Source organism: Lycium barbarum, chromosome 2 (assembly GCF_019175385.1).
Source record: "Lycium barbarum isolate Lr01 chromosome 2, ASM1917538v2, whole genome shotgun sequence".
Taxonomy (NCBI): Eukaryota; Viridiplantae; Streptophyta; class Magnoliopsida; order Solanales; family Solanaceae; genus Lycium; species Lycium barbarum.
This window is the reverse complement of record NC_083338.1, coordinates 107,400,193-107,426,811: the sequence shown is the minus strand read 5'-3', so window position 1 is coordinate 107,426,811 and position 26,619 is coordinate 107,400,193. Positions and strand designations below refer to the sequence as shown.

Below are 26,619 nucleotides of genomic sequence, written 5' to 3'. Positions count from 1 at the left end.
ATTAAACTCAAATGTGTATGATGTGATAGTCCACCCCAACTTCAAACCAATGGTCAAATAATGGAAGAGAATACACCACATAGAAATGCTAACTCACAACATCAAGCCCAATGCATTAGATTTCCCAATCAACTCAGAGTAGAGTATTTTGAGATACATATATAAAAAAAAAAAAAAGTGAAATCAACTTAGGACATCATGTGCATACAAGGCAGACTTTAAACAAACAAGGTAAGGCTAAGAGGTGTAATGATACTAGACCCTTTCTACCTCATTCCTTGTTACACCTTGGAAATTTGATGATATTTGTCCTATAAATGAACCAACGCAAGCCTAAAGTGCACATGAAGCCCATGTAAGGTTAATAAAGGTATTTGATAACTTTAAGTATATACCTTAAAGTTTCATAGTTATATGATACAATGGAAGCAAGTTCGTCGGAGAAAGTAGATGTTGAATCATGTTTGGAGGGAGTTCATATCATTTGAGTTACACATTGCCTAGCATCACTTTGAGGGAGAGATATAGATCCCCTTATATGGTTAATGAAGTTTTATAGAAGTTCCAAGGAGGTTCCATAAGGATTGGAGGTCAAACGAATAAAAAAAAACACGATTTCGTGAAAACGGAGAAATTGGGGCAGTGTGCGGTCGCACATTGAGGGTGCTGAGCCGTATACCAAACGCCAACTCCAAATTTTGGGTGTCTTCACTTCCCAAGATCATCCCCAAGCTGAGGATGGAGTGTGCGGTCGCACACTCAGTGTACTAGGTCGCATACTCTTCGCCAAGTGGATCGGGGGGGGGGGGGGGGGGGGGGGGCGAGGGGGCGGGGGGTGATTTTGCCAACTTTTTAAATCCCAAATGACCCCAAACATATTTCCCACTTTCCACACTTATTTCCCCACCTCTTTAGAAACTTCCTAAGAGTTCTTGAAGGTTTCCAAACACTTCATACCTTTCCATATCATCCAAAGAGAGAATCAACATCAAAACCTCAAGGTAATCTAAGGAAGGTGATTGTTTTTTATTCCTTTCAAAGTTGTGGTGAACCTAATCTTGGAGGGAGTTAGGTGAGGTAAAGTTCCTTGATTATAAGGTATGTTATTCATATATATATATGGTTGGATTGATGTAAAGGTGTAGTGAACCCTTAGAAAGGAAAAGAATTAAAGGGGAGAAACCATGAGTGTTGTAAGGAAAAAGATGACTATGAGGTGAACTCAAAAGGGGATTTGGTTAAATTTGGGATTAAATTGAATATAATTCATTGATTATGATATTATGGATGTTGTTATTTATGTTTGGGAGATATTTTATAATATGGTGGAAGTTGGTGAAATAAGGGAAGTGCTGCCCAAATTCCGTTAGCCTTTTAGTTGCTTTAGTTTGAACTTAAGCATGTTTTCAAGACCTAACATTGGTTACGAATCCTCTTGAATGTAGAGTTTGCGAGCTTTGGAGGAAAAATTTTAGTCGTTAAGAAGACGTGAAGGGATGTAAGGTTAACCCATTTTTTCAAAGGCATGATTCTTATGTTATGATCTCACACATGCTTTCCATGTTACCCTTACTCCTAGAAATGCTAGAAGTCATTAATTCTCAAGACTCTTATGATTAATCCATATTTAGTGGTACCAAAGCCTAAAGTTCTAGATGTTCCCATGATATGATTGAGATTACCATATAATTCTTGATTACATTCATGATAGTTGGCCTCATCTTATGTTATTGTTCCTTTAAAGTGAGACAAGATAGTGATGATGATTATGACGATGATTATGATGATGATTTTCATTCTAGAAAGGCCAAAGCTTAAAATTCTCCATGTGTTCATGATATTATTGAGCTTGTCACATGATTACCAATTTTATTCATTATTGTTGATCTCATCTTATGATAGTTGTTCCTTCAAGGTGAGATATAGCGATGGTGATGATTCCATAATGACACATCGGAGGTTACCGACCTTACGTCACTCCGATAGAGTAGAAATGTTTCATTGGGATCTCATACATGCTAAATGTATTTATATATATATTTAATTCATACTGCGCCGCCCTATAGCCTGTCGGGCAGACACATCGCTGCAGTGGGCAGCTTACACCGCTGCAATGGGCAGCTTACACCTCTACAGTAGGCAGCTTATGATATCATCTTGGACGCGGGATGCCTGGACGCGAGATAATGATGATAACCGTGCCTATATGGCCGTACAGCATAACACCATACCTATATGGTCGGGCAGTTTACTTGTATATATTTATGGATGTTGTTTTAAAAGTAAAAGTTAGCATGCATGGTATCCGCTTTAAGAGGCAATCAGATATACAGGTTATCTCTTTATCTCATGCTTTTTTATTTCTTGATTATGTTGTTACTCATGCCTTACATACTCAGTACATTATTCGTACTGATGTCCTTTCTTGTGGACACTGCGTTCATGCCCGCAGGTAGACGGGGAGGCGGATCTGATCCCTAGGAGCTTCATCAGCGGAGATTCAGGAGCGCTGCCCTTATTTTGGAGCCGCGGTCTATTGGTATTCTCCTTTTGTGTTTATATATGAGGCATGGCGGGGTCCTGTCCCGTCCTTATGATTTCCAATACTCTATATAGAGGCTCGTAGACATGTGTGGATAGTTAGAAGTTTCATAACCTCACTAGTGTACATCTTGTATATCATTTTTGTAGCATTATGGGCTTGTATATATGTATATGAGGCGAAGTTGATGATTATCATGTAAATGAGTTCTACTTGAGAATCTGTGCTCGTTCAGGCTATGCTAATTGTGAGTTAGATATGTGGTCCACCGAGACAAGATTGGAAGAAGCATGCTAGGTGGTGCTCGTTAGGCTAGCTCGGGGTACCCGTCATGGACCTTGGGTTGGGTCGTGACAAAAGTGGTATCAGAGCAGTTCGTCCTATGGTGTGTCTGCGAGCCGTTTCCAGTAGAGTCTTGCTTATGGGTGTGAAGCGTGCCACACACTTATAAATAGGATGTTGCGGGACAGCTAGGAATGATTGACCTTTCTTTCTCATAATAGATCGTGCGATAGAGACATGATATAAGAATTCTCTTTTCTTAACCGTGCGTTATGTTTTCAGCGATGCCTGTGAAGAGGAAAGCTACAACAGCCCAAAAGGGTTAGACAGTGACAGGAAGGCGGAATGAACGAGAGCCGCCGGCAGATATAAAGGAGGGTGAGTCCGATAATGAGGTTCCATCTCGGACCTCTCCTACTCTACCCCTTTCGGAGGAGCACGAAAGGGCCTCAGCTCCACCTCCAATACCTCCAGTTCCTCCACCAGATGCCTCAGGTCGGGAGATGAGAGAGGCCATTTAATTGCTGACTCAGTTAGTTGCTGCTCAGGCTCAGTGGCAGGGTGCGTGCCATGGTGATAGAGCCGTCAGTGCTAGGGCCCATTATTTCATTAGTTTGAATCCTCCAGAATTCTTCGAGTCAAAGCCAGATGAGGACCCACAGCATTTTATAGATGAGATGCTGAAGACGTTGCGGATAATACATGCTTCTGTTGTCAATTCGGTAGAGCTGGCCTCCTATAGATTGCGGGATGTGGCCGTTCAGTGGTACAACTCCTGGATATATTTGAAAGAGGTAAATGTGCCTCGCCGGTATGGCAAGAGTTCGTAGATGCCTTCCTCCGACATTATTTTCCACTGGAGGTTTGACGGGCCCGAGCTAATAGATTTTTGAATCTTAGACAGGGGAATATGAGCGCTCGAGAGTATATCCTCCGCTTTAATTCTTTGGATAGGTATGCCCCAGCCATGGTAGCCGATATGGGAGACCGTGTACACCAGTTTGTGAGTGGGTTGGGGCCACATTTGATTAAGGAGTGTTTGACGGCCTCACTCTAGGAAGGGATGGATATCTCTCGTATTCAGGCCTATGCCCAGCATCAGCCGCAAAGAGGTGAGCGTGATTCTGATAGAGGGTATAGTAAGAGGGTCAGGTCTTCCGATGCTGCTAGTGAGTTCAGAGGGGGTCAAAGGCAGCAATATTCTAGGCATTCAGTCCAATCCGCGGCGAGTGCACCTCCTCGATTTGCAGGCAAGAGATTTGATTGCTCTATTTATTCTAGATCGGGTCAGAGCTCCAGGGTTTCGGGTTCCGAGTATGGAGATGATTTCAGTCAGGCGTGACCGCCCTTACCACAATGCAATCAATGTGATAGGCCGTATTCGGGACAGTGCCGCTTAGTCTCAGATGTCTGCTATGCCTGCGGTCAGACTAGGCATATGATGTGTAATTGTCCATCGATAGCTAGCAGAGGTAGGGTCTAACCCACAGGATCAGTAGTTGGTTCTTCATCGTCCGTACACCCTTTGGGCTAGAGCTCACAGACACCAGCAGGCCGTGGTAGAGGCAGAGAAGAAGTGATGTGGCGTGATTTTACCCCACAAATCGATGCTTTTCTGCTATAATTTTTAATTTTTTTTAAGCAAGTCTATGTGATTTTACGTGGTTTTTAGTGTTTTTCAGGAAACGGAGCAGAGTTGGAATGAAAATAGTTGGAAGTACAGAAGTGGTCGTAAACTCAGTTTACGGGCCGTATTCTAAAATACGGGCCGTATTCCATGGTCGTATTAAAGAATAACAGAACTAGAAAGGCAGGTTGAGAACATGGTGATTTACGAACTCAGTTTACGGACCGTATTTCAGTTTACGGTCCGTATTTTAACACGTACTTAACCATTCGAGCATTTGGCAGAAAGTCTGAGTTTTGGAGGTTGAAAGTCGACCGGGCAGTTTACGGGCCGTAAACCACTTTACGGTCCGTATTTCAAAAGATGGAAGTTGCTCACAACTGGAAGGACGATTTGGTCGTAAACTGATTTACGATCCGTATTTCACTTTATGGACCGTATTTCGTGTCGACGGGACCAAAGTGCAAATCTGTAACTTTCATGTTTTCAAAACCTATAAATAGTCATTGTAGGGTTTATAATAGGGAGTAGTTGATATATTTTTGTCTCTTGACTTAGAACATTAAATACTCTCTAGTTTTTGAAGGTTCAAACATCAATTCAAGTTTTATCAATTCCTCTTTTCTTTCAAAGTAAGCAATTATGAATTCTTCAATTTCTTATTTCTTGTTCTTTGTCATGAGTAGCTAAATTCCCTTACTATGGTTATGAACCCAATGATGGGTGTTTTGTGATTGGGTTTGTGATTGATATACACATAATGGATTAGTAGGGTTTAGTTATTCTTCATTCTTCATTGATAATTAATGGTTGCAAACATTGATTAAAGCCATAAACCTTGATTTATTTGGGAAAATAATTAGGGTTGGTAAGAATAACTAACAAGGACTCAAAGCTTTAAACTTTGTTTAATAAATTCACTTAGGAATAAGAAGAATTTACTTGGCATGATTAATCGTTCTTCATAGTTACTTTCTTATATTTGGGAAAATCATAGAAAAACATAATCTTTATTTATTGGGAAATAGTAGAGATTCACATAGAGATTAAGTGCATTCATGTAATGATCCATTATAAGTATATCAAGATCAATACCCATGATCATACATCCTATCTAGCAGGGACACAACCTTAGTTTCTTTTACCATAAATTTCCACCAATGCAAGTAAATAGCAATTAGTTGTAGAAAAACCAACTTTTACCAAAAACATCGGATTAAGACATTAGACCTAGAACTTAGCATCCTACGACTTTAGTAACATTTTCACACCATATTCCTTGTGGGATTCGACCCCAACCTTGTTGGGTTACTATATTTGACAACGTCCGCGTTATACCATTAATAGGTGTAATTTGAGCGTATCAAATTTTGGCGCCGTTGCCGGGGAATACGGTTTTGAAATTACTAAATAGTGTTTGCTTTGATTAAAGTCTTTTGCTTGTTCCATCACACCTTGTTTGCTACTCTATGTAAACCAGGTGAACATGAATCAAAATCAGCAAAATCAACGTGCTGGTAACCAGGGGAATCGGTTGAACAATCAAGCGAATGAATCAGATGATGAGAATATTTTCGCTGAACTTATTCCAGAGGAAGACTATGCGTCTACTATTGTTCAACCTCGAGTTGGAGTTGCTACTGTGAAAATTGACTCCTCTCTATACCAGCTGTTGAAACTTGAGGGATACTTTTAGAACTCTACCGAGAATGACCCTCAACGTCATTTGCAGAATTTTGTGGATGTGTGTGCTAATCACATCTAGAACAACGTTCCATAAGATGCTATTCGGTTGAGGTTATTCAAACATTCCTTAGCTGGAGAGGCAAGAACATGGTTTGAGAAGCTACCCCGAAATTCGATTACTTCATGGGCAGAGATTGTAGCTGCTTTTCTCACAAAGTGGTACCCTCCTAGCAAAAAGGCTGAAATTTGTGAAAAGATATATGAATTTAAGCAGCGACCGGGGGAACAACTATATGAAGCCTGGGAGAGATTCAAGGAGTATTTGCAGAAGAGCCCGAATCATGGTTTTCCGGAACATATATTGATGGAGAAGTTCTACCGAGGGTTAGATCCAGTGACACAGTCAGTAGCTAATAATGCAGCTGATGGTTGTTTCATGAACAAGACCTTTCGACGAGTGACCACCATACTTACAAAGCTGACGACTCATAATCAGGCTTGGTACTCAAACAATGCTGATGTGGTACCGTATGGTAGTGCTATGATCCAGAATATAATGAAGGAGAATCAAGAGACCCAGCAAACTTTGGCAGAACTTGCAACAAATATTTCCTTGCTAACGAAGAAGTTTGATGAATCCCAAATCAAGAAGGTAAATGTTTGTGAGGATGATACAGTTTTGCCAAAAGGGATGTACCATGCTCAAGATGGACCATTCCATGATGGGCCACCGATGCAGGTTGAAGATGCTAATTATGTTAATAACTCTCAAGGGGGTTACCTAAAACAGAATTACCAGGGTGGATCAGAATCAATAGAGACCTCAGCAAGGTCAAGGTGCTTACAACAACTCTGGGAACTACAACAATAATTATGGTGGTGCAAACCAAGGGAGCTACAACAACAGCAACAATTTCGAGAACAAGAGTTCCAATCCTTATATACCACCGAAAGGGCAGTCAACAGAGCAAGGTAGTTCGAAGGTTGAAGCAATGCTTCAGAAGATTCTGGCAAATCAATCTAAGTCTAAAAGGACTTTATCTGGGCTGACAGAAATAGTGGGTTCCCATACAACGGCTATTCAGAAGCTTGAGTTGCAGATGAGGGATATTTCTAGAGAGCAGCACCCTTCTAAAAGGGGAGGACTTCCAAGTGACACTATTCCAAATCCCAAGAATGGGGGAGGCGGTATAGACCGTGTGTTTGCCATCACTACTAAAAGTGGTAAAATACTCCAGAGGGCTGCTGAGAAGGTGATTGATCTTGAGCCGATAGATGAAGAGGATGAGGTGCAGTCTAAAACACCCATTATTGCTGATGAGATTCTCACTGACAAGAAGGTTGCTGATATTCCAGAGAGGGTGAAAGAAGCTGATAAAACAAGCAAGCAGGCTGTAAAAGGGGCTCTCCGCCCTTTGACGCAGCTGTTCAAATCTAAACCTCCCTTTCCTCAGAGGTTGGTAAAGAAGAAGGAAGATGCTAAGTTCGAGAAGTTTTATGATCAGCTGAAGTAGTTATCTCTGAATTTTCCCTTCTTGGAAGTTGTCAAGGAGATTCCCGGTTTTGCTAAATATTTGAAGGATGTGCTGACCAAGAAGAAAACGGTGCAACATGAAACCGTGAGTTTGACTCACACTGTGAGTTCCATCATTTCAACTACAACTGTTCAAAAAAGGGGGGATCCTGGGGCGTTCACCATTCCTTGTTCTATTTGGCACCATGATTTTGCTCGTGCTTTGTGTGATAATGGGGCAAGTATTAATTTGATGCCCCTTGCTATATATAAACAATCAGGTTTGGGGATGCCAAGGCTGACTACGATGAGGTTGTAAATGGCTGATAGGTCTATCAAAAGACCTGTTAGGGTGGTTGATGATGTAATTGTGCGGGTTGGTGATTTTATGTTGCCTGCTGATTTCGTGATTCTTGACTGTGCTGTTGATCGGGACATTCCTATCATTTTGGGGAGACCTTTCCTTGCTACAGGGAGAGCTCTGATGGATTCGGAGAAAAATGAAATCAAGTTCCGAGTCAACAATGAAGAAGTAATTTTTTAGGCTAGCAAAGGGATGAAGTTACCAAGTGCTTACTAGAGTATTTCGGTAATTGATTCGTTTAATGTTGTCGATGAAGCAGTGGAGTTCAAGATGGAAGAAGAAAGTTTGGGTGAAGCTCTAGCTGGTATTCTTATTAATTTCGATGCTGAAGACATGAAAGGCTATGTGGAGACAGTTAATTCACTTGTTGGGTTGGGTTCATATTCATACCACCCAAAGAAGCTAAATCTTGATCTGGAAAATAGAACAACTCCTCCAGCAAAGCCTTCGATCATTGAGCCGCCTAAGTTGGAGCTTAAGCAGCTCCCATCCCATCTAAAATATGAGTTCCTTGGTCCAGACAATACATTACCCGTGATTGTTTCAGCCCTATTGACTGAGGAGCAGATTTTACAGCTTTTGGAGGTGTTGAGGGAATATAGGCGTGCTATTGGTTGGACCATAGCAGACATTCGAGGTATCCCATCTGGGATCTGTGAGCACAAAATCCAGTTGGAGGAGGATAGCAAACCGAGTATAGAGCATCAAAGGCGACTGAACGAGAATATGCAAGAGGTCGTCAAGAAAGAGATCATCAAATGGCTGGATGCCGGCGTGGTTTACACAATTGCGGATAGTAAATGGGTGAGCCCAGTCCAATGTGTTCCTAAGAAGGGCAGCATTATTGTTGTGCCGAATGCAAAGAATGAGTTGATCCCGACCAGAACTGTCACCGGATGTAGAGTTTGCATGGACTATCGCAAGCTCAACACAGCCACTTGCAAGGACCACTTCCCTATGCCTTTCATTGATCAGATGCTCGATAGGCTAGCAGGGCGTTCCGACTATTGCTTCCTTGATGGTTATTCAGGCTACAATCAGATCAACATTGCTTTGGAAGATCAGGAGAAGACCACTTTTACTTGTCCTTATGGGACATTTGCATTCAGCCGGATGCCGTTTGGTTTGTGTAATGCGCCAGCCACTTTTCAGAGGTGCATGATGTCAATCTTCTCTGACATGGTAGAGGATTTCTTGGAAGTGTTCATGGATGACTTTTCCGTAGTGGGTGATTCATTTGAAGATTGTCTTGGCCATCTGGGTCAAGTGCTAAAAAGGTGTGAGGAGACCAATCTGGTGCTAAATTGGGAGAAGTGCCATTTATGGTGAAGGAAGGAATCGTCCTCGGTTACAAAATCTCTGAAAAAGGAATCGAGGTCGATCAAGCGAAAATTGATGTGATTGCAAAACTTCCACCACCTATCTCAGTCAAAGGTGTCCGAAGTTTCTTGGGATATGCTGGATTCTACAGGCGCTTCATCAAAGATTTCTCCAAGATTGCCAATCTGATGTGCAAGCTTCTAGAAAAAGAGGCTAAATTTGTGTTTGATGATAAGTGTCAAAAGGCGTTTGAGGAGTTAAAAGAGCGTCTCACTACTGCTCCTATTATTGTTGCTCCTGACTGGTCCTTGCCATTTGAACTGATGTGTGATGCTAGTGCTTTCGCAATAGGTGCTGTGCTTGGGCATAGGCACAATAAAATCATGCACCCGATCTATTATGCAAGCAGAACACTGAATGCTGCTTAGATGAATTACACAATGACGGAGCAAGAGCTGCTTGCCATTGTGTTTGCTTTTGAGAAATTTCGGGCCTACTTGTTGGGGTCCAAAGTAGTAGTTTACACTGATCATGCAGCCTTGAGATACCTCATGGCAAAGAAGGAAGCAAAGCCGCGACTGATCAGATGGGTGCTATTGCTGCAAGAGTTTGATTTTGAGGTAAAGGACCGCAAGGGTACTGAAAACCAGGTTGCTGACCATCTCTCTCGGCTTGAAGAGGCTGGAAGACCTTCTGATGAGCTTGATATAGATGATGCTTTTCTAGATGAGAGGGTGTTGGCTGTGTCAAATGAGGTGGCACCGTGGTATGCTGACATTGCCAATTATTTGGTAACAGACCTAGTTCCAGAAGATATCAAAGCCTACCAAAAGAAGAAATTCTTGCGGGATGCTCGGCAGTACTATTGGGACGAGCCTTATTTGTTCCGAACATACGCTGATAACATCATTCGGTGTTGTGTTCCGGAAAGTGAAGTGATGGCGATTCTAAAGGCATGCTATGACTCTCCTGTTGGGGGTCATCATAGCGGAAACCGAACTGCGGCTAAGGTACTTGAGTGCGGCTATTACTGGCCGACTATTTTTCATGATGCTAATCTATTGGTGTGATCCTGTGATCAATGTCAGAGGCAAGAAAATATCAGCAGAAGGCAAGAGATGCCTATGAATTTTGTTATGGAGGTAGAAGTGTTCGATGTCTAGGGGATTGACTTTATGGGACCCTTTGTGAGTTCGGGTGTCATGAAATACATCTTGGTTGCTGTGGACTATGTGTCAAAATGGGTAGAAGCGGTGGATTTACCTAATAATGAGGCCAAGAGTGTTATGGGGTTCATCAAGAAGAACATATTTACTCGTTTTGGTACTCCGAGGGCTATAATCAGCGATGGTGGATTCCACTTTTGTAATAGAGCTTTCGCGGGACTGATGGAGAAATATGGTGTAAAACATAGGGTGGCAATGCCTTATCACCCTCAGACAAGTGGACAGGTTGAAGTGTCCAATAGGGAGATCAAGAGTATTCTAGCAAAAACAGTGAATGCAAATAGAACTGATTGGGCCCGCAAACTCGATGATGCTCTGTTATATCCCGTGTTTTCGCATAATTGGAAATCGTGAAAATAATTAAGACTTGTGGGTTACAAGGCAATAAATTGATTTTGGTTAATATGCCTATGTCGTTTGTGAAATTATTGGTGTAAATACATTGGGGAAGGCTGAGGGTAAATTTGGAATTTTGGAAATTAGTTTCGGGAATTTGCAAAATGGGATTTCAACAAATTGGGCCAAGAAAAATTGAACAAACGTTTAGGCCCAAGTCCTTGGGGTGGCCGGCCAAGAGGCCTAGGCCCAAGCCCCTTTAATGGTCATGTGAGTTCCATGTGCCCACTAATTGACCAAATATTTATCCATGTATATCTATAGAAGAATCAAGAAGCAAGACAAAACTCAACTTTGAGCTTATATTCCCTCTCTCGGCCGAACCCCTACTTAGAGAAAGAAAAAAAATTTGCAAGCTTGTTTCCAATCTTAAAAATCTTGTTCTTCTTGTATTGTAGTAAGTTCAAGACGCGCTCCGACGGGATACAATTAGTTTAGCGAGAGAGCGACGTTTGCGGCAAGTCGGAACCTCAAGAAAAAGGTAAGATTTCTATGTTTTTATGTTATAGAATGGATATATATGCTATAGTGATTAGAGTGGCATGAAGATTTTGAAATTGTGTTGTGGTTGAGCATGGCCGTGTGTGTGTGTGAAGGGTGTGTTTGGCCGTGAACCATGTTGGTGTGGAAGGGGAGTGAATTGGATTTTGTTTAGTTGTTAGTTGCCTCGTTGTGACCTTTATAACGTAAATGAATGTTTAACGAATTGAGTTGGTGTTGAAAATGATTACGGATTATTATGGGAAAGTATATAATTTCGGTATATTTGTGTATATCGTTGTATAATTATGATATTAAAACTTCAAATGTGACCTATGGTTGTTGTGAATGAAGTTGGAATGAAACAATGCGAGTTAGTACGTTCGTCGTAAGTGTTGATGTTTTGGATGAAATATGGAAAGTAAGGAACTTTTTGAAATTATGTATAGTGTTTGGAACATAATTGGGATGTGATTGAATAATCTTGAATGATTGAATGAATACAATAACGTGGACATAAGTTTGGAATTGTGAAGTTTGAATGAAAGTTGCCAACTTTTATAGTAAAGAAGAATATTGAAGTTAGAATGATTTAGTTGTGGTTTATGTTGTTTGTGATATTTGGGTTGTTGTTGTTGATGTTTATTGAGCCGAACTAAGTCTCGGGGGTGTTAGATATATAGGGGAAATGCTGCCGAAATTTCGGTAGACAAAAATGAGTTAATGGAATTTTTAAGCTTAAGAATCTCTAATAGGTAACTTTGACCATTTGCAGATTCTGGACGAAACTGGATTTGATTTTGGGGTGAGCATAAGACGTTTCTAAGGTATGTAAAGCTTCCCACTCCTTCGTTTGGCATGTCTTAGTATGTTAGGTTGATATCGGAACCCCCGGAGTAATTCTGCTCCTCGAAATCCGATCTATAGAACGGCTACTATTCATTCAATCCCATTGAAGCCCTATGACCTTATTTTAGCTAGAAAGCAACCTTTCGTCCGAAACTTATGCAAATGCAATCGGATTACTTTGAAATCTTTATGTATGATCTTATAGACCCGAAATGTTCATAAATTATGTTCGCCACCTCAACTTGACCCGAGGTGGGCCCGCTAACCCCGAGATGCCTTATTTGTCCTACTAGGCTCTCTTTTTGGATAAGCTTCGACACAGAATCTTCGATTTTGAAATTGTCCTCTATGAAATAATGTTCGGAACACTATGATGTAACAAACTATGTTTTGAGCCATACGTACCACTTTGGAAACATTTTGTGAAATGAACTTTTGGACCAACTAATTATTTGACTATTTTGGGTAATGAACTGACTTATGAAGTAATCAAGTTTTGAAAGGCTATTTTGATATAAAAATTGCATTATTTGCTCACGACTCCGCTCGTGCCTTATTATGATTTCGTTAACTGGTTCCCGGGCCGGTTATGATTTGTGCGCTCTATGATGATTCGGCCGTATGCTGTGTTACGGTTCCCCGAGGCCTCGCCATAGGGCCGGGTTCCGTTTGGAGTTATGCTGTGATATGGCTGTGATTTGATACGCTCATATGTGTGTGTTCGGGGATGTACGGAGATGTGAACCTTCTGGTGTTATGCTGTGTGTGGCACCAGCGTCGGAGTGGTGACCACGTTCCTGAGCTTTGCATGATTTTGTTTGCATTATGTATATATGTTTTTGATAAACATTTGATATACTGTTCGGTATTTCTCTCTTTTGTATTCTGTTTGCTTTCAGTTGTGGCCTATATTTTTGTACTCCATGCTTTACATACTCAGTACATCTTTCGTACTGACCCCCTTTCTTCGGGGGGCTGCGTTTCATGCCCGCAGGTACAGACGCCGGTGATCCACCACTGTAGGCTCCACTTCTGCTATTTCGGAGTACTCCCTTGATTCGGAGTCCACTTTTGGTATATATATCTTTCGCCATGTATATATTTCTGCATATCTGACTATTTGGGTACGGCGGGGCCCTGTCCCGTCATATGATTCTGTCGGTCAGCTTAGAGGTCGGTGGACATGTCTATGGGTTATGGTCAGTCTGTATGCTTATGTGTATATGTTGTTTGGGCGATCCCATACGCCGAGGCGGCCGGTCTGCATATATTTATACGTTGCCTTGTTAGCCCTGTGTGGCCTTTGCTGGTGTTTGCTGTGTGCAGGATCATTCTGGATAGTCCGAAAAACAAAGGAGACTCTGCCGAAATTTTTCGGGAAATTGTCTAAATTTGGAATATAGCCTTGTCGGCTTCTGCTATACATTTGAATACGTTTGATAGATGGGTTTGGGTGCCCAGATCGGGCACTAGTCACGGCCTACGGGGTTGGGTCGTGACAAAAGTGGTATCAGAGCGGTTTGTCCTCGGAATGTCCACAGGCCGTGTCTTGTAGAGTCTTTTTTATCGGTGTGTTGTGCACCATATCTATAAACAGGAGGCTCAGGGCATTTAGGGTGTTACTTTTCTTTGGAATCTTAGATCGTGCGATAGAGCTGTGCTATTAGGACGATTCTGATCTGTTTCGTTATTGTGTTTGCAGTGATGCCTCCGAAGAAGGCAACGGCGGCCCAGAAGGGCAAGGCGAGGATGGGAGGGACCAGTCAGGCACAGCGAGCTACCCGGGCTCGTGTTTATGATTTGCCTGAGGTCGTGCCTCGTTCTGAGGGGTCCGCTACACCACCATTGGTACAACCTGGAGCAGGTCCTTCAGCAGCTCCAGAGGCCCGAGTACCCGCTCCTGGGACTCCAGCTCCTCAGCCAGGGGCAGAGGACAGGACCCTGAGGGAGGCTGTACAGTTGCTGACCACATTGGTAGCGGGGCAGGCTCGCAGACGCGGGCGGAGGGACGATGATGATGATGACAGGCGTAACAGCCTGCGGGTTCGAGAGTTCTTATTGTGTGGCCCTCCAGAGTTTTTCGGGTCTAAGCCCGATGAGGACCCCCATGACTTTATTCCAGGGATGCGGCGCTCACTAGACTTGGTCAGGGCTTCAGAGACCGAGTCGGTCGAGTTGGCCTCGCATAGACTTCGGGATGTTGCTGCTCACTGGTATGAGTCCTGGGAGCTATCTAGCGGCGAGGGTGCTCCTCCAGCTACTTGGGACGAGTTTGTGACTGCTTTCACCCACCACTTTCTGCTCCTAGAGTTGCGACGGGCGCGGGCTGATCGATTTTTACATCGCAGCAGAGGGGTCGGAGCGTTCGTGAATATAATCTGGAGTTTGATTCCCTGGCCCGGTATGCACCTGCCGTAGTAGCAGATATGTCCGATCGGATGCACAGATATGTTATGGGGTTGGATCGCTATTTGATCGACGGTTGTATGGCAGTGTCATTGCAGACAGATATGGATATTGCCCGACTTCAGGCTTACGCGCTGGGTATGGAGGACCGTCACAGGTCTGATTATTCTAGCAGAGATCGAGACAGGAGGCCGCCCAAGAGGGCTAGGTCCGCGGGATATTCTGGAGATTCTCGAGGCGGACAGCCTCAGCAGCAGCAGACAGGCAGACAGCTTCCTCCGTCCGGCCGGAGTACTCAGTCAGGTGGCAGGAGATTTGATAGTGCAGGACCGTCTGGGGCTGGTCAGGGCTCCAGGGCGGAAGGTTCACAGGTGTCTAGAGGCCCCAGCCAGGCCAGACCACCCAGGCCCCGTTGTTCTCATTGCGGGAAGTCTTATCCTGGGGAGTGCTATCGAGCCACTGGAGCTTGTTTTTCGTGCGGTGGTCAGGGCCATTTTATGCGAGATTGTCCGTTGGCTAGCGGTTCTGGTAGTGTGGCTCAGCCGACAGGGTCAGCCGCCGGTTCATCATCTGCTCCATCTGTTGCACGCCCTGCAGGACGAGGTGCGCCCACACCGGCGGGACGCGGTCGAGGCCGCGGTGGTGTTTCAGGTTCTAGCGGTCCCTCGAACCGCATATACACATTGGCCAGCTGCCAGGATCAGGAGGCTTCGCCGAATGTCGTCACAGGTACACTACTGGTTTTCTCCAGATCTGTATATGCATTGATTGACCCGGGTTCTACTTTATCATATATTTCCCCGCTCGTTGCTAGTAAAATTGGGATAGTGTCTGAGCTTATAGAGCCATTTGAGGTAGCCACGCCGGTTGGGGATTTTGTTGTAGCGAGGCAGATCTATAGGGATTGTTCTGTGACTATTTATGATCGTTGCACTAAAGCTGATTTGATAGAGTTAGACATGCTTGAGTTTGATGTCATTATGGGTATGGACTGGTTATCTTCCTGTTATGCTAATGTTGACTGCCAGAAAAAGGTAGTCCGTTTTCAGTTTCCAGGGGAACCAGTTATAGAGTGGTTCGGATCTACAGCATCGCCGAGGGGTAAGTTTATTTCATACCTCAAGGCTAAGAAGATGATCCAGAAGGGTTATATCTATCATTTGGTTCGTGTGCACGATACTGCAGCTGAGACACCTACCCTTCAGTCTGTTCCGGTCGTTAATGAATTCCCAGATGTATTTCCTGACGAGCTTCTTGGCCTTCCGCCTGAGCGGGAGATTGATTTTACTATAGAGTTGATGCCGGATACGCAGCCTATATCTATTCCTCCGTACAGAATGGCACCGGCTGAGTTGAAGGAGTTGAAGGAGCAGCTGAAAGATTTGTTGGATAAGGGCTTTATTAGACCCAGCACATCACCCTGGGGAGCGCCTGTATTATTTGTGAGAAAGAAAGATGGGTCACTGCGCATGTGTATCGATTACCGACAATTAAATAAGGTGACTATAAAGAATAAATATCCCCTCCCCCGGATTGATGACTTGTTTGGTCAGCTGTAGGGTGATAAGTATTTTTCGAAGGTAGATCTGCGCTCAGGTTATCATCAGGTGCGAGTGCGGGAGTCAGATATCCCGAAGACTGCTTTCAGGACCCGGTACGGGCATTATGAGTTCAGGGTTATGTCTTTCGGGCTGACTAATGCTCCAGCGGTATTTATGGATCTGATGAATCGGGTATTTCGGCCTTTTCTGGATATGTTCGTTATTGTGTTTATTGATGACATTCTGATTTAGTCGCGATCAGCCGAGGAGCATTCAGATCATTTGAGGACGGTGCTTGGTATTCTCCGTCAACAGAAGTTATACGCTAAATTCTCCAAATGTGAATTCTGGTTAACTTCTGTGACATTCTTGGGCCATATTGGCGGCGCAGATGGTATTCGGGTCGATACGCAGAAGATTGAGGTTGTACAGAACTGGCCCAGGCCTACTACACCGATAGAGGTGCGCAGTTTTCTGGGATTAGCCGGATATTATCGCAGGTTCGTAGAGGACTTTTCTTCTATTGCAGCACCACTGACGAAGCTTACTCAGAAAGCAGCGAAATTTCTGTGGACCGATGCCTGCGAGCGCAGCTTCCAGATGTTGAAAGAAAGGTTAGTTTCAGCACCAGTTTTGACTCTTCCAGAGGGATCAGATGGGTATGTGGTCTATTGTGACGCCTCTGGTATTGGGATAGGTTGTGTGTTGATGCAGCACGGTCGAGTCATAGCCTATGCTTCCCGGCAGCTCAGACCGCACGAGAAGAATTATCCCACTCATGATCTTGAGTTGGCCGCAGTGATTCATGCTTTGAAGATTTGGCGGCATTATTTATATGGGGTCCATGTCGATATTTATACGGACCATAAGAGTCTCCAGTACATCTTTAAGCAGAAAGAATTGAATTTGCGGCAGCGGAGATGGCTGGAGCTACTGAAGGATTCTGACGTTGATATTCTGTACCATCCTGGGAAAGCCAATGTGGTAGCGGATGCACTTAGCCACAAGTTCATGGGCAGCTTGGCTGATGTACCATCTGGTAAGAAAGATTTGGTTCGTGATATTCATCAGCTGGCCAGCCTTGGAGTTCGTTTGGCGGATTCTGGAGATTCTGGGATTTCTGTTCGTGCAGTTGCTGAATCATCTATTATGGCAGAGGTAAAGCAGCGTCAGTTCGAAGATCCTATTCTGGTTCAGTACAGAGATGTGGCCCTTAGTAAAGCAAAGACTCCGTTTGAAATTTCGCCTGAAGGGGTATTATTATATGACGGCAGACTCTGTGTACTGGACGTTGCAGGCTTACGGCGGCAGATTATGGGCGAGGCGCATAATGCACGGTATTCTGTTCATCCTGGTTCCACTAAAATGTATCATGATCTCAGGTGTTTGTATTGGTGGGACGGTATGAAGAAAGATATTGCCGAGTTCGTTAGTCAGTGCCCGAATTGTCAGCAAGTTAAAATCGAACACCAGAAGCCCGGTGGGTTATTACAGGAGATGGAAATTCCAGCCTGGAAATGGGAGATGATTAATATGTATTTCGTTGTTGGGTTACCGCGCACTCCACGCAGGTATGATTCTATTTGGGTTATTGTTGACAGATTGACGAAATCAGCCCACTTTCTCCCAGTCCGGACTACGTATTCGGCTGAGGACTATGCTAGATTGTATATCAGAGAGATAGTCAGACTTCACGGAGTCCCTATATCTATTATTACCGACCGAGGTGCCCAGTTTACGGAAAATTTCTGGAGGTCATTTCAGGAGGGATTGGGGACTCAGGTGAGCCTCAGTACAGCTTTTCATCCTCAGTCCGACGGGCAGGCCGAGCGCACTATTCAGACGCTGGAAGATATGTTACGGGCCTGCGTTATTGATTTCAGGGGCAGCGGGGATGATCATTTGCCGCTTATTGAGTTTGCCTATAATAACAGTTATCACTCCAGCATTCAGATGGCACCGTATGAAGCCCTTTATGGTAGAAAATGCAGATCTCCTATTGGTTGGTTCGACGTGGGCGAGACTAAGTTAATCGGGCCAGATGTGATCCAGGAAGCAGTAGATAAGGTAACGCTTATTCGGGAGCGATTATTGGCTGCACAGAGTCGGCAGAAAGCATATGCAGACAGACGACGTCGACCACTGGAGTTCCAGATTGGCGACTGGGTATTTCTAAAGATGTCGCCTATGAAGGGTGTTATGAGATTCGGTAAAAAGGGTAAGTTAAGCCCGCGGTATATCGGGCCGTGTCAAATCATTTGGAAGATAGGCGAGGTCGCCTATGAGCTAGACTTACCATCCGATTTGGAGGTCGTACACCCGGTATTTCATGTGTCTATGCTGCGAAAATGTATTGGTGATCCTTCCAGGATATTCCCAGTGGATGATATTCAGGTAACGGAGCATTTATCTTATGAAGAGCAGCCTGTAACTATTCTGGATCGGCAGGTCAGGAGACTACGCACTAAGGAAGTGCCTTCTGTTAATGTCCTGTGGCGCAACAACAATCGGGAAGAGATGACTTGGGAGGCGGAGGACGAGATGAAGAAGAAATACCCCCACTTGTTTCCTGCACCCACAGGTAATTTAAACCTTCAAATTTGTTGTATTGATTGATGAATGAATTGTGTGTGCTAACTATAAAGGGAGACTCCCCCGTTATATTATAAGACTAATCTAACATTCGGGGACGAATGTTCTTAAGCGGGGGGAGAATGTTATATCCTGTGTTTTCGCATAATTGGAAATCGTGAAAATAATTAAGACTTGTGGGTTACAAGGCAATAAATTGATTTTGGTTAATATGCCTATGTCGTTTGTGAAATTATTGGTGTAAATACATTGGGGAAGGCCGAGGGTAAATTTGGAATTTCGGAAATTAGTTTCGGGAATTTGCAAAACGGGATTTCAACAAATTGGGCCAAGACAAATTGAACAAAAGTTTAGGCCCAAGTCCTTGGGGTGGCCGGCCAAGAGGCCTAGGCCTAAGCCCCTTTAATGGTCATGTGAGTTCCATGTGCCCACTAATTGACCAAGTATTTATCCATGTATATCTATAGAAGAATCAAGAAGCAAGACAAAACTCAACTTTGAGCTTATATTCCCTCTCTCGGCCGAACCCCTACTTAGAGAAAGAAAATTTTTTGCAAGCTTGTTTCCAATCTTAAAAATCTTGTTCTTCTTGTATTGTAGTAAGTTCAAGACGCGCTCCGACGGGATACAATTAGTTTAGCGAGAGAGCGACGTTTGCGGCAAGTCGGAACCTCAAGAAAAAGGTAAGATTTCTATGTTTTTATGTTATGGAATGGATATATATGCTATAGTGATTAGAGTGGCATGAAGATTTTGGAATTGTGTTGTGGTTGAGCATGGCCGTGTGTGTGTGTGAAGGGTGTGTTTGGCCGTGAGCCATGTTGGTGTGGAAGGGGAGTGAATTGGATTTTGTTTAGTTGTTAGTTGCCTCGTTGTGACCTTTATAACGTAAATGAATGTTTAACGAATTGAGTTGGTGTTGAAAATGATTACGGATTATTATGGGAAAGTATATAATTTCGGTATATTTGTGTATATCGTTGTATAATTATGATATTAAAACATCAAATGTGACCTATGGTTGTTGTGAATGAAGTTGGAATGAAACAATGCGAGTTAGTACGTTCGTCGTAAGTGTTGATGTTTTGGATGAAATATGGAAAGTAAGGAACTTCTTGAAATTATGTATAGTGTTTGGAACATAATTGGGATGTGATTGAATAATCTTGAATGATTGAATGAATACAATAACGTGGACATAAGTTTGGAATTGTGAAGTTTGAATGAAAGTTGCCAACTTTTATAGTAAAGAAGAATATTGAAGTTAGAATGATTTAGTTGTGGTTTATGTTGTTTGTGACGTTTGGGTTGTTGTTGTTGATGTTTATTGAGCCGAGCTAAGTCTCGGGGGTGTTAGATATATAGGGGAAATGCTGCCGAAATTTCGGTAGACAAAAATGAGTTAATGGAATTTTTAAGCTTAAGAATCTCTAATAGCTAACTTTGACCATTTGCAGATTCTGGACGAAACGGGATTTGATTTTGGGGTGAGCATAAGACGTTTCTAAGGTATGTAAAGCTTCCCACTCCTTCGTTTGGCATGTATTAGTATGTTAGGTTGATATCGGAACCCCCGGAGTAATTCTGCTCCTCGAAATCCGATCTATAGAACGGCTACTATTCATCCAAGCCCATTGAAGCCCTATGACCTTATTTTAGCTAGAAAGCAACCTTTCGTCCGAAACTTATGCAAATGCAATCGGATTACTTTGAAATCTTTATGTATGATCTTATAGACCCGAAATGTTCATAAATTATGTTCGCCACCTCAACTTGACCCGAGGTGGGCCCGCTAACCCCGAGATGCCTTATTTGTCCTACTAGGCTCTCTTTTTGGATAAGCTTCGACACAGAATCTTCGATTTTGAAATTGTCCTCTATGAAATAATGTTCGGAACACTATGATGTAACAAACTATGTTTTGAGCCATACGTACCACTTTGGAAACATTTTGTGAAATGAACTTTTGTACCAACTAATTATTTGACTATTTTGGTTAATGAACTGACTTATGAAGTAATCAAGTTTTGAAAGGCTATTTTGATATAAAAATTGCATTATTTGCTCACGACTCCGCTCGTGCCTTATTATGATTTCGTTAACCGGTTCCCGGGCCGGTTATGATTCGTGCGCTCTATGATGATTCGGCCGTATGCTGTGTTACGGTTCCCCGAGGCCTCGCCATAGGGCCGGGTTCCGTTTGGAGTTATGCTGTGATATGGCTGTGATGTGATACGCTCATATGTGTGTGTTCGGGGATGTACGGAGATGTGAACCTTCTGGTGTTATGCTGTGTGTGGCACCAGCGTCGGAGTGGTGACCACGTTCCTGAGCTTTGTATGATTTTGTTTGCATTATGTATATATGTTTTTGATAAACATTTGATATACTGTTCGGCATTTCTCTCTTTTGTATTCTGTTTGCTTTCAGTTGTGGCCTATATTTTTGTACTCCATGCTTTACATACTCAGTACATCTTTCGTACTGACCCCCTTTCTTTGGGGGGCTACGTTTCATGCCCGCAGGTACAGACGCCGGTGATCCACCACTGTAGGCTCCACTTCTGCTATTTCGGAGTACTCCCTTGATTCGGAGTCCACTTTTGGTATATATATCTTTCGCCATGTATATATTTCTGCATATCTGACTATTTGGGTACGGCGGGGCCCTGTCCCGTCATATGATTCTGTCGGTCAGCTTAGAGGTCGGTGGACATGTCTGTGGGTTATGGTCAGTCTGTATGCTTATGTGTATATGTTGTTTGGGCGATCCCATACGCCGAGGCGGCCAGTCCGCATATGTTTATACGTTGCCTTGATAGCCCTGTGTGGCCTTTGCTGGTGTTTTCTGTGTGCAGGATCATTCTGGATAGTCCGAAAAACAAAAGGAGACTCTGTCGAAATTTTTCGGGAAATTGTCTAAATTTGGAATATAGCCTTGTCGGCTTCTGCTATACATTTGAATACGTTTGATAGATGGGTTTGGGTGCCCAGATCGGGCACTAGTCACGGCCTACGGGGTTGGGTCGTGACATGCTCTATGGGCATACCGGACTGCTTTCAAGACTCCGATTGGAACTTCACCCTTCAAGCTTGTATTCGGAAAAGCTTGTCACTTGCCGGTTGAACTTGAGCACAAGGCTATGTGGGTGCTGAAGAAACTAAATATGGATTGGGAGGAAGCAACCAAGCTCAGGTTGTTTCAACTAAATGAGATGGATGAGTTTCGGTACCAGGCATATGAGAGTGCAGCACTTTATAAAGAAAGGATGAAGCAATACCATGACAAGAAGATCCTGAAGCGAGAGTTCTACAAGGGTGACCCTGTATTGTTGTTTAAATCTCGGTTGAAGTTGCTGCCTGGTAAGCTTAAATCAAGGTGGTCTGGTCCGTTTGAGGTGGTAGGTGTTTCACCCCATGGAGCAATTGAGTTATAGTCCGGAGACGGAACTTGGACATTTAAGGTGAATGGGCAGAGATTGAAGCACTATCACAGAATGGTTTCGGAGGATAGGATTGTTGATCGCTACAGGTTAAAGCACCTCGGAACGAACAATGATCTGGTGTACCAAGATAAGGAGTAAATGGTCACCACCGTCGTGCCGCGACGTTAAATCAAGCACTTCTTGGGAGGCAACCCAAGTGTAATGTTTATTTTGCTTTTTGTTGTTTTTTGATTACATCTAGGGTAATGGTTGTTTTGGTACAGGAACATATTGCAGAAAATATTGCTAAATAGCAGGTAAGTTCAGTAGTAAGAAACTGTCTCGCAACATTGCAAAATACGCCTGCAGTTTACGGACCGTATTTCACAATACGACTCGTAAAACAGGGCGTATTTAACAATGTCACAAAACAGTAAGCACTGTAATGTAACATGTCAGTTTACGACCATGGAGGACAGACTGTATTTCAGATTACGGTCCGCAAATCTGATCGTAATCTATCATGAGGCAATACAGTGTACTGCCCACATCAACATCTCTAAATACGGGTCGTAAACCACTTTACAGACCGTATTTAGAATATAAAAAATAAAAAAAATAATAAAAAAAAACAACGCGATTTAAATATAACAGAGGGCAGAAATTTAAATCAAAGGGCAGAGAACCCCCACGATTTCCCACTCCATCGACTTTCAACTTCCCCCTCCATAAATTTCCCTCCTTAACTCCCCTCATTCCCACTATTTCTCACCATAACCCATCATCTTCCATCTTTCTAAACTCCATAAATACACAACTAAAACCCAAAAACAAACCCACTCTCACTAAAATTCGTAATCTCTTTGCCCTAGGTTTAAATTTGGTTGTGATTGAAGTTGTGTTCTCCAAGTCTTGTTGATTGTGATCTGTTGGTTCATAATGAAAAGGTATGATTGACATTCTCTACTCTTATTTTCCAGCAGTGAGTTTGAACTTGATGGTAAGCATTGATTAAGCTAGGTTTTGTGAAATTGAGTGTTTGCTTACCTTGGTTAATGATCTTGTGAGGGGATAGATATGCTAATTTCTTGTAATTCTCTTGGGAGATTGTTAATAAAACCCAAATGGGTTGGAGGGTATTCCATACTTTAATATCAAAAATTTGAAGTTTTGGTCTGCCCACCAATATCTTGACTCTTGAGGGAAGTATGAAAAACAAAATTGGTAGAAAGTTGGGTGAAGTCTGAGTAGCCTAATCCCCAAAACAATGTGAAACCGAGATGTGCAAAGAAATCCTGAAATCAGAACATGTCTCTGTCTGTGATGCGAAACACGATCATACCTTACGGATCGTATTTCAGTTTACAGTCCGTATTTAAGCATGTCTCGAAGGGACAGAATAGTCTCCAAGAAGATGAGCAATTTACGATCGTACTTTACAGACCGTATTTCAGTTTACGGTCCGTATTTAAGCATGTCACGAAGGGACAGAATGTTCTCCAAGAAAATGAGCAATTTACGATCGTACTTTATGGACCGTATTTCAGTTTACGGTCCGTCTTTTGAGTTTACGGTCACAGACAGAACACATATTTTGTGCACAGTCAAGTTGTCTTATCTTTGATCGGATGTTCCATGGTAACTAATATGATGTGTCTTTTGCAGGAATGGGTCAGAAAAGGAATGCAAAGAAAGCGGGGGCCAAAAGCACTGGCACGAGAAAGAAAGCGCGCTCGGATTCGAGGTTGATAGATGAACCCTCCAATTCGGAAGGGGAACAATCAGGATCCGAGTGCGCAGAGGTTATACCACCACCAAAGGTCAGGGGGGCCCCCACACAAGGCACATCAGCAAGGCCATCACGGCCCCCACCTATGACCCCGTCCAAGTCTGTGTCGGAAGCCTCCCAGTCTGAACGGATCTGGAGAGTGACTCAGTAGGGCCTAGTGATGGTAATGATCTGGATGATGGTATGCTGCCAAAGGGTCGTAAACTGGCCGTCAGGACCAAACGGCTGGAGGAAGAAAAACTTCGATTCTCGGTCAAAGGGTCAAAGAAATTGTATGACCAATGGATGGCCGGGACAGAAACTAGGGGACAGCCGCCGCGGAAAATATTTGAAGAACGGCGACTGATTTTCGATGGTATTTCGGCTCATCCACAACTGGATGATACCATCAAAGGGTACAAGTTAGATGTGTTCACTCATGAGCCGGGAGAGTATGCTCCGCACATTGTGCGGGAGTTCTATGCATCATATGGGGCTGTATTGATGTCGACGAAGAAGCCGAGTCGTGCTTGGCATGAGATACCCATGCTGGAGAATGTGACATTCCGGAACTCACTGGTTGATATTTCCTCCAAAGCCATCAATAGAGTCCTGTTTGGTAATGATTTTGTGGCTCCCACTGATCTGAGCTTGTTCCTAGACAAACGAGACAGGAAAGACAAGAAATCTGTGAGGGAATGGACTGCTGCAATTATCACATTTGAGCCACATGAGAAAAAATGGACTAATGATGGGAAAATCAAGATTGCTAAAAGTTGTTTGTCCACAAAGGCTAAGTTTGGGTGGACGTTGCTTCGGTACAGGATCACGCCAACCCAGGCAGATAATACCCTCTCCACCAGTCAGGCAGTCACTATTGCCTCATTGATGTCAAGGTACCCGATGAATATTGGGGAGCTAATAGCTGAGGAGCTGCATGTGCGGGCACACAAGCCCAACCAGAACATGGTATTTCCGTGTCTTATCATGGAATTGTGTAGACGGGCAAGGATATTTCAGCTTCCAGAATGGGACGGCACCATCACATCTGCTCATGTGGGGGATTGGAGGAAGAATAAGGTGAAGAGCAAGAAGGACCAAGAGGCAGATCAGTCCGGTGATGACGACGACACTCAGCTAGAGTTGGGTCCGAGCCGTGCTTATGGGACTGATCCAGTAGAGTCTGAGATTGGTGCTGCTACTACTGGGACTGATGCTCCCACGAAAAACAGGTGTTCCAGATACTGTCGATACACAGGCTTTTGCAGCCACGCTGGGTGTTTCTGAGGCAAGACCTCCACCACCACCTCCGGCCACACAGGGCCCTCCTTCGGGGTCTGCCACTGTCGCTGCGACAGCCGAGCCTACTGATCCAGAGCTGGAGTTGCTGCACTTCAGCCATGCTAATTACAGCCAGATTGCAGTCAAAGCAGTGAGGACTGAAAGGCAAGTAGGAAAAATCTTGCAACAATTTAAGCCGAAAGTGGTGAAAATAGTGCAGCAGTTGGTTACAGAGGCGACCACAGAAATCCGTGCGGATTTTGAGAAAAAGCATGAAGTGTATCAAGCTAGACTAGACAGTTTTGAGGCGAAATTGTTGACTCGAGAGCAGACCACACCCGGTGGGGAGTCTAGCTCATTGAGGAGTGAGTTAGAGAAGCTGAAGAAGGAGCTTGAGGCACTCAAAGTGCAAGGTATGGTAGCCGCACCAGTGCCAGCACCACGTGCCATTTTGCCTAGTACGTTTAAGGTGCTAGATCTGCTGGATTCTGAGGAGGAGGCGGAAGATGCCGAACCTTTTGTTAGCGATACGGGAAAGAGGATCCGTGAGCCATCTGAGGACCCAGAGGAGTTGGACAAGAGATTGAAGAAGACAGAGAAGAAGGAAATGCAGCAGGCAATCCTTCAGTCGTTGGTTGAGCCGCAGCGCCAACCGGGAGAGTCCACGAGTCAACCGCCGGATGTAGCGGGCTAGTCATGAGTTTTGCACAGCACCAAGGGCACCAATGTACCACTTCTTTTCCCCTCGTTCTTATAAGTGAAGCACTGGGACAGTGCTTGGTTCTTTAATTGGGGGTGGGCCTATTTGAAAGTAGTGTAGTGTAAATATATGTTTAGGAACCCCCTCAGCTTTTCTTTGCCAGAGTTTTTTTCCTGAGGGGGGTTTATTTTGTTGAAACTGGCATGTTTAGGATGTTGCTTAGGTTGAGTAGAGTAATTTTGACATAGTTGGTGTTACTTTGTAACTGATGGCATGTGTTATGGTTTGTTGGAAATTTTGGACCCCTCGAAAATTGAAAAATGCATACTTAGAACAGTTATTGGTTGACATGATTGATTCTTTATATGACATTGGAATTATTGGGGTATTGTGTGTGATAAATGACTACTTAGGAGGTCACAAGTGTAAAAATAATTGTCCTTATGCCAATGTGTGTGTGAGTTGTTAGTTTAATTCTGTTTAAGCATGTTTAATCTAGAACTTGCCTGGTTGGTCTTGTTTGAAATCCGAAAGTTAGTTTTCTTGTGAAATGATCTTAGGCTTTCTTTGTGTAAATAGTCACTTTGCCTAAATAAGCCTTACCAAAAGCTGAAAATATCAC

General features: G+C 43.5%; 1 non-coding gene across 1 annotated transcript; it reads right to left on the bottom strand.

Annotated features, from left to right (window-relative positions):
* Window positions 1-6,378: 6,378 nt before the first annotated feature.
* LOC132629564 (small nucleolar RNA R71) lies at window positions 6,379-6,485 on the bottom strand. Its single transcript, XR_009578333.1, has one exon. It is a non-coding gene; the product is annotated as a small nucleolar RNA R71 (small nucleolar RNA).
* Between the last annotated feature and the right edge of the window lie 20,134 nt (window positions 6,486-26,619).